Raw genomic sequence first — 8,470 nt, 5'->3', positions numbered from 1 at the left:
GTTTTATTCCAGTCTGTCCCTGATCTTTCCCTGAATAAGGAGGAGAATTTGGATCTTTACAGGCATCAGCCTCCTCTTCCCACAAGGTGAACATTGCCCAATCACTATCATAAGGAACCTTACATTGCCTTAACAGAGTTTCTAGAAACCTTATACAAGCTCCATTATACATTATGGCCAAATCATATCTGGGTCATTAGTAGCCCGTGTGGTTTCCTAATGCCATGCTGCCATAAACAGTTGCAACTTCATGTTTCTTAACCATTAATGCACAAGGGGCAATATTGTCACTAGGCTCTCTCGGGGCCGTATTTACCACTTTGACAGGAATCAAATGCCATTCCTTTATAGTTACCTTTTTGCCATCGGGGTATTCTGCCCCCCTAGATCTATTGTTCCCCATAGCTGTCCCTCCGTAACTACCTCCTAGGCTCTGTCACTTTCTCTCTTATTAGAAGATAGTTCAGTTCAACCACCTGACCCTCTAATTCTCTCTTTGTAGTGATTGATCAAATTCTCTTTTCTTTTCTCTTTTTCTTCTTATTCTCTTTAACACTTCTTTCTCTTATTCTCTTTAACACTTCTTTCTCTTATTCTCTTTAACACTTCTTTCTCTTATTCTCTTTAACACTTCTTTCTCTTATTCTCTTTAACACTTCTTTCTCTTATTCTCTTTAACACTTCTTTCTCTTATTCTCTTTAACACTTCTTTCTCTTATTCTCTTTAACACTTCTTTCTTCTTATTCTCTTTAACACTTCTTTCTCTTATTCTCTTTAACACTTCTTTCTCTTATTCTCTTTAACACTTCTTTCTCTTATTCTCTTTAACACTTCTTTCTCTTATTCTCTTTAACACTTCTTTCTCTTATTCTCTTTAACACTTCTTTCTCTTATTCTCTTTAACTCTTTACTCAGATCATTAAAGATAGCATTAATCCACTTCAAAACACACCACCTTTCCTGTATACTCTTCCATCAGTGCGGTTGCAAAAATTGCCAAACCAATAGTTACAGTTACTTTAGGCAAATGCCTCTGACCAATAGTGACGGGTGCAAGCAACAGGTCTGTCTGTAGCAATACTACTATCATTTGGTGTAACTCAAGACAGTGTTATAGCCTAGGGTGAAATTCACCCCAATAATTTGGGAAAAACTTTCGATTTTAAGGCTTTCTAATTAACACTTTACAGTCCCTTGCTACACCCTAATGCAATTCCCGAGCTGGCCCAGCAACACATAAGTTTCCAACAGGACTTCAAAAGACACCAACCGTAACAACCAGACAAAGCCCAAATATAGGGTCATATACATACACACAGAGCTGCTTATTTTCACTCTTTTTTTTTTCTTCTTTTCTCTCAAGCAGCAGATGATCTTTCCCTTCCTATTCTCATGAGGAAACTTAATCCAGAATCCCAAAATACCCAGGGGGGAATGAGGAAAATTGTATCATACTTACCGTGATTTTCCTTTCCTGGCCACTCCATGTCAACACTTACAGGGATAGCCCCTCCCCTCTGCTCCCATCAGAAGGACCCTCCCCAAAGCTTTAAAAGACCAACCCTACCTCCACTCCGGTGTCTAGTAATGAGCTTCTAGAAACTTACCGAAAAAGGGTGGGAATCTTGACATGGAGTGGCCAGGAAAGGAAAATCACGGTAAGTATGATACAATTTTCCTCATTCCCTGGCCACTCCATGTCAACACTTACTGGGACATAGCAAGCTAATATCCCTAATCGGGAGGGTAAAAGTTCCACAAAGGAAGGAAGTCTGGATCCCAGAGTATAAATCTATTCCAGAAACATCCCAAACCAAGTGAAAACCCCACTGTGGGGTGTAGAAACCAATATCTGGTAAAAACCTGTGAACCCTATATCTGCCCAGGAATCGGGGCTGAAATCAAAGATGATTGAGCTGTGTGAATCGCCAGGGTAACGACTTTACCTATAAAAAGGTAAAGCCCACACCAAAATAATGATACCAAATGTGCAACCCACATCTGGGGAAAGAGGACCAAACACTTACCGATAAGGAAGGAGGATAGTTAGACCCGAAGGTCTTTTTACTTCCACTACTTACCAGCACGCCTGAAACAACGTGCTCTCTCAGCGATCACTGCTGGAAACCGCTAAAGTAGTAAACACCCGAGGAAAAGACTTAGCAGGGGAAACAAAAAAAAAAAACAAACCAGTCAATGACATTCTACCTGTATCAGACCAGGACAAGCTAATACTAATAGCCTTCTTGTTTACCCCTGCAAAACATACGCATCTTGTAGATATGTCACTCCTCCTGATTTCTACAGAGTGCATAAGGGCCTGCCCATGTCCTAGACCCCAAAACCCATGAATCATTCCAGGAGTCCAGTTGGAAAAAATCTAGCTAAGCATGAGACCCCTGAAACTAACCCAGCAAATCCAACCAGTCAAGAGCCTTGTAAGTCCCACAGGCTCTAAAATGGTACCCGTCACAAAAGCCTACCAAGTAGCCAATACTAACCCCCAGAGACTACATGCCACCACTGGAAGTGAACAGTGCCCGCCTCTGTGAGGAGACCGCATAGAGAAAGCTTCAGACAAGGCTGATCCTAACCCTACACTCCTGGTACCCTGCCCAAGCATAATTTGGATGGCACTACAGGATCTGCGCAAAATAGAATGGGGGTCCAGCTGTAATACATGCCCGCAAGACTGGCATTTGCAGAAATGCTTTTTTTTTTTCTCCCTCCTATGAGGATATATACCTTAACAAGGATAATAGATTTCATCATGTAGATTGGATCTAGAACCTATGACTCATTTGCATGCTCTAAAATAAGGGCACCAACAGGAAGTGAAGACCCAGGTAAAGAAAGGATTAAATCTAGGTAAGGGGACAGTTATCCCCCTATAGATATAAAAGGAAACCGACCCATACCAACAGTATGACAGTGCTCAAACCCATAGACCACTTAGCTCATGGGTCTGTCCCATAGCCTTAGCCTGCTGATGGTTCAAGCACCCTTCTAAGATTCTAAATGTGACAGTTGTAATATGTGGCCTCTGAGCCTAAACTTAGTCCGCTAACTGGCCCCTCTATGTACCTGACCAAGGATACTGGACAGGTCTATCTTACTGTCTACCCCAACAGTAAGGCCTGAAAATGATGCACTAGTCATGGCCATAGTTGCCTATACAGATTACTATCTCTGTAGTCCCATATACAAGAAGTTCTTTAAACCGATGCACCCACTGAATACTGGACTTAAATGGTGAACCAATCAGTGTCCAGAGCCAGGAATGTTTATTGACCATATAGAGCCCTATTGATCAGGCTTCTAGCATAATGCCCTGCTATATGGATAACCATGGAAACCTACAAGGCATTGTGAGCCACGTTCCTCTGAGCCGCTCCTTGTTCCTAGAAGTATCTGCCAGATCAGAAGCCCTGGCAATTTAAAAAAAAAAGTGATAAACATTTATAACACTTACCCCAGCAGCACAGCTGTAGTGGGAATCCTCCAACCACTAGTCTTGAGAAAAACCAGTGTGTAATACCTGTCTGCACTCCGAGTGTGGCCCTTAGCATCTACACAATATAACAGTGCCTATGAAGCCAAGATGGCTGCTGGTTTCAGACCAGTGTATCCTACCTAAACACAGTCTTGGCTGTTTGTACTGGTCCTGTATTGAGAGAAGAGAAAAATACATATACACTGTGTTGTTGCCCCCTCAAAATTTAGCTTTTTACAAATATACAGTATAATACCTGCATGCAACACCTCTGTTAGATATAATACATATACAACCACAATTCCGCTTGGTTGTACCCTTAAGTCAGTTGACCACTACCTTAAACACAAATAAAATACAGCGTAGGGACTACATTAACATGCAAACTACATTATCCTGCTTGGCTGTTGCTTCTACATAAGCCATAGTCAATGGGTGAGCAATACCCAAACAGCCCGTTTCAATAGAAACTATTCTGTAAACCAAAATAAATGTTGTTTAAACAAGCATGATACCGGGTCACTATCAGTGATAATGTTACCCCTACTTACCTGGAAGCTGCATAAGCCAATATGACCCAAAACTGAATCAATACAGTATGGACATTGCCTTAACCCACAGAACCGATAAAATGCTGCAACATATACATTCAAATTGTTAGTTATCTAAGCCGGCCAGGCAACTACAGATGTGTTTTAACATACATATCAGTTTAAATGGCATATTACCCTGCATGAGGACCGCTCAAGTGTTTGAACCTATACATTCAGTATTACATGGAATATTACCCACTAATATGTTTACCCTATACATTCAGCATCGATGGTATTTTACTGGAATGACTTAATCTATACATCCAGTATAAATGGTAAATTGCCCATAGCAACCACTAAAATGATTTAACATATACATTAAGCATAAATGGTATACTGCCCATAGCAACCACAGAAATGATTTAACATTTCCATTCAGCCTAGGTGGTATCTTATGCATGGGAACCACTGAAATTATTTAACATATACATTCAGCATAGATGGTATATTGCCCATAGCAACCACTGAAATAATTTAACATATTCAATCAGCATATATGGTATATTACAAATGGAAACCACTGAAATGGTTTAACATAGCAACCACTGAAATTAATTAACCTATGCATTCAGCATAGATAGTATTTTACTGAAATGATTTAACATATACATTCAGCATGGATGGTACATTACACCTAGGAACCACTGACACGATTTAACATATACATTCAGCATGGATGGTATATTATGCATGGGGAACCACTGAAATGATTTAACATATACATTCAGCATGGATGTTATATTATGCATGGGGAACCACTGAAATGATTTAACATATACATTCAGCATGGATGGTATATTATGCATGGGGAACCACTGAAATGATTTAACATATACATTCAGCATGGATGGTATATTATGCATAGGGAAACACTGAAGTGATTTAACATATACGTTCAGTAGGCTGTTCCAATAATCTGGCCCATAAAGATTCTGCTACAGAGCCATGCTGCCCATTCCAGGCTAGCACATATTCCCATGTACACACTGGCTGAGCCAGGTTACATATAAATATTGCAGACACCAGTTCCCTAGCTTAAAAAGACTAGCCCAACTCTTTATGAGAAGCAGTATGAAGGGAAGTAACAGCAACTTACGGCACCAAAACATAAGTGTAACACAAAGTCCTTACCTCATACTCCTGGGGCTTCAGCCTCACAGCCAGGAAGGAGAAAGGGAAGGAAGAAAAGGGGGAGGGGACCTATCTACCCCATTACCTACAGCTGAATACTGCCCTGCCAAGTAATTACCCAATTACCTGCAACTGGTGTCTGCTCCAACAGGCATTGCATTTGCACAGCTCCCAGAATAGACAAAATTGCAGACTTACCAATTTGCTCCAAGTGTTGAGATTTTGGAAATCAAGCTTGCATCTTGAGCATTACCTCCGTGTGCTGGCTTGAATGGCACCCTTTTTTTTTTTTTTTTTTTTTTTTAATTTTTTTAATTACCTCAACCTTGGAAAAGACTTGTGAGGAAGGCAGCTGGCTCTGAAACCTGGAATCCTCCATTTAAAGAAAAAAATAATGCCCCAGTATAGGGGAAATAAGGAAAGGAGGCCATAAGGCTCAGGCCGCTAACTAAGTCCATGTTTCCTGATGCTTAGCGAACTGCCACCTCCCTCTCCCATCTGTAAAAATGAGGAGGAGTGTAGGGGCCACACACTCCACTGCCGCTGGACGCTTCACAAGCAGGCCCAGTAGGGCACACAGATGGGGGGATAAGCACCTGCCACCAGACCTGCTACCCGCAGCTGGGAGGGCACATGGATCAAGGACAAACAAGTGATACCTGCCATAGCACCACCATGCCCTCCTGATCTCAGAGCCCAGACATCAAGGACTCCAAAAAAAAAAAAATGAGGTAATGTGCTTGGGGGGATAAAAGATCTCCATGACCAAAAACCCCCAGTCCCTAGGACGCTTTCAGGCAGTCCTAATGCTTCCCCAAGGCTAAAAAGAAAAATTTGCTTCCAATGGGAGCAAAACAAAAAGTGAGGCAGAAGGACAAAAAAGACACCGGAGTGGAGGTAGGGTTGGTCTTTTAAAGCTTTGGGGAGGGTCCTTCTGATGGGAGCAGAGGGGAGGGGCTATCCCTGTAAGTGTTGACATGGAGTGGCCAGGGAAAGATTACATGTAATATTCAATAAAGTTGCATTTTCTGAGAGTAGCGATTAGGGTGCAGCCTTACCCAAGGACAGATAGAATAGTGACCAACACCTGAGCACAAAATGAGGGAAAAGCTCACCTTATGGGCCCGGTTTGTACACAGGTCAATAATTCCCGGTTCCGTCCCAAGGTCGGTGCGTCCAATCCTCATCGCCAACTGAAAGGTCAAAGGCCATTTCCAAGGAACGACAGAACAGGAGATAATACAAAGCTCACCCAGAAAAGGAAATGTATTGACTGGGGCACCAAGCATAGAATAGCAGCGCCGCATTCATCAGCTTCTCCCAAATGTGTGTGTGCCCCCACCCTGTGACATCAATTATTTATACCTTTGAATAAACATCATTAACATAAGTAATTACGTATTATTACCTTTGTAATTTCATTGGTTAACACATTAATATACAGAATAAGACAATTATTTTATTGGATAAGGTAGTTAAGCGCCACCTGGGGTAAGGCAAGATGCCCAGAGAAACAGGACTATATCTCGGCCATTCTCACTTCCCTCTGTACCTAAAGCCGCTGGGCCACATCCTGCCCCGCACACATGACTTCCTGTTAAGCAGAACATTTGTAGAACCGTTCCAGACATGGAAGGCTGCCGGGCATATTATTACGTAGGTAAAAGGTTATCTGAGCCCAATCTTCTGGGCAATGCAAGCTCAGGTCTAAGAAGCAAAGCAAAAATCAGATCTAACACTATCTAATGTATCTGCCAGTACCACTGATTCAGGGGGGGGGGGATCCCACAACTTCCCAGCCCCCCTGTAACTCCCCTTCCTTGTACCTATCTAATGTATCTGCCAGTACCACTGATTCAGGGGGGGGTCCCACAACTTCCCAGCCCCCCTGTAACTCCCCTTCCTTGTACCTATCTAATGTATCTGCCAGTACCACTGATTCAGGGGGGGGGGGGGATCCCACAACTTCCCAGCCCCCCTGTAACTCCCCTTCCTTGTACCTATCTAATGTATCTGCCAGTACCACTGATTCAGGGGGGGGGGTCCCACAACTTCCCAGCCCCCCTGTAACTCCCCTTCCTTGTACCTATCTAATGTATCTGCCAGTACCACTGATTCAGGGGGGGGGTCCCACAACTTCCCAGCCCCCCTGTAACTCCCCTTCCTTGTACCTATCTAATGTATCTGCCAGTACCACTGATTCAGGGGGGGGGATCCCACAACTTCCCAGCCCCCCTGTAACTCCCCTTCCTTGTACCTATCTAATGTATCTGCCAGTACCACTGATTCAGGGGGGGATCCCACAACTTCCCAGCCCCCCTGTAACTCCCCTTCCTTGTACCTATCTAATGTATCTGCCAGTACCACTGATTCAGGGGGGGGGGATCCCACAACTTCCCAGCCCCCCTGTAACTCCCCTTCCTTGTACCTATCTAATGTATCTGCCAGTACCACTGATTCAGGGGGGGGGATCCCACAACTTCCCAGCCCCCCTGTAACTCCCCTTCTTTGTACCTATCTAATGTATCTGCCAGTACCACTGATTCAGGGGGGGGATCCCACAACTTCCCAGCCCCCCTGTAACTCCCCTTCCTTGTACCTATCTAATGTATCTGCCAGTACCACTGATTCAGGGGGGGGGGATCCCACAACTTCCCAGCCCCTCCTGTAACTCCCCTTCCTTGTACCTATGGGTGCCTATACATATATATATATATATATATATATATATATATATATATATATATATATAGACAAGGAATTCTTTCACTTTCATATCTGACTGTCGCTCACTGGGTGCCACTAAGGGTTTTGCCTTACAAGCCATGAATTATCTGACCAGATTCTTTTACGTATGGAATTTTCAGGGAACAATTGTGCGACTAAGTTTTCTTACATTTGTATTTATTGTGATAGAGGAGTTGCTGGAGTTGGAGTTTAAATGCCCAGAGGGGAAAGTGTTACAAGTTCTTTACTCGCTCCCTATATTCATTCTGGGACCAGTTGTGATCTGTGCTGTTCAGCCTTGTGTTTCTATAAGGAATCGCTGTGTTTCCTTCATTTTTAAGAAATGTGTCAAAAAATGTTTCGTACCTTCACTCATATGGATCATTGTTGTTTTGATTGATGGAAGATATCTGGAATGCTTGGTGCTACCAATTGGATCAGAATCTACAGGATCAACATGGTATTCAGCTTTATCCAAGGTAAGCCTAAGGTTTATATGTATGTTAGCTTTAATTATTAGCTGTT

General features: G+C 42.8%; 1 long non-coding RNA gene across 1 annotated transcript; it reads right to left on the bottom strand.

Annotated features, from left to right (window-relative positions):
- Positions 1 to 1,507: 1,507 nt before the first annotated feature.
- LOC116408940 lies at positions 1,508 to 5,511 on the bottom strand. Its single transcript, XR_004221447.1, has 3 exons — positions 5,219 to 5,511; positions 3,362 to 3,429; positions 1,508 to 2,159 (listed from the first exon to the last, which is right to left on the bottom strand). It is a non-coding gene; the product is annotated as an uncharacterized LOC116408940 (long non-coding RNA).
- Positions 5,512 to 8,470: the final 2,959 nt, after the last annotated feature.

This window comes from Xenopus tropicalis, chromosome 2 (genome assembly GCF_000004195.4).
Source record: "Xenopus tropicalis strain Nigerian chromosome 2, UCB_Xtro_10.0, whole genome shotgun sequence".
Classification (NCBI taxonomy): domain Eukaryota; kingdom Metazoa; phylum Chordata; class Amphibia; order Anura; family Pipidae; genus Xenopus; species Xenopus tropicalis.
Note: the sequence above shows the minus strand (reverse complement) of the source record. Positions and strands in the feature narration are given on the sequence as shown.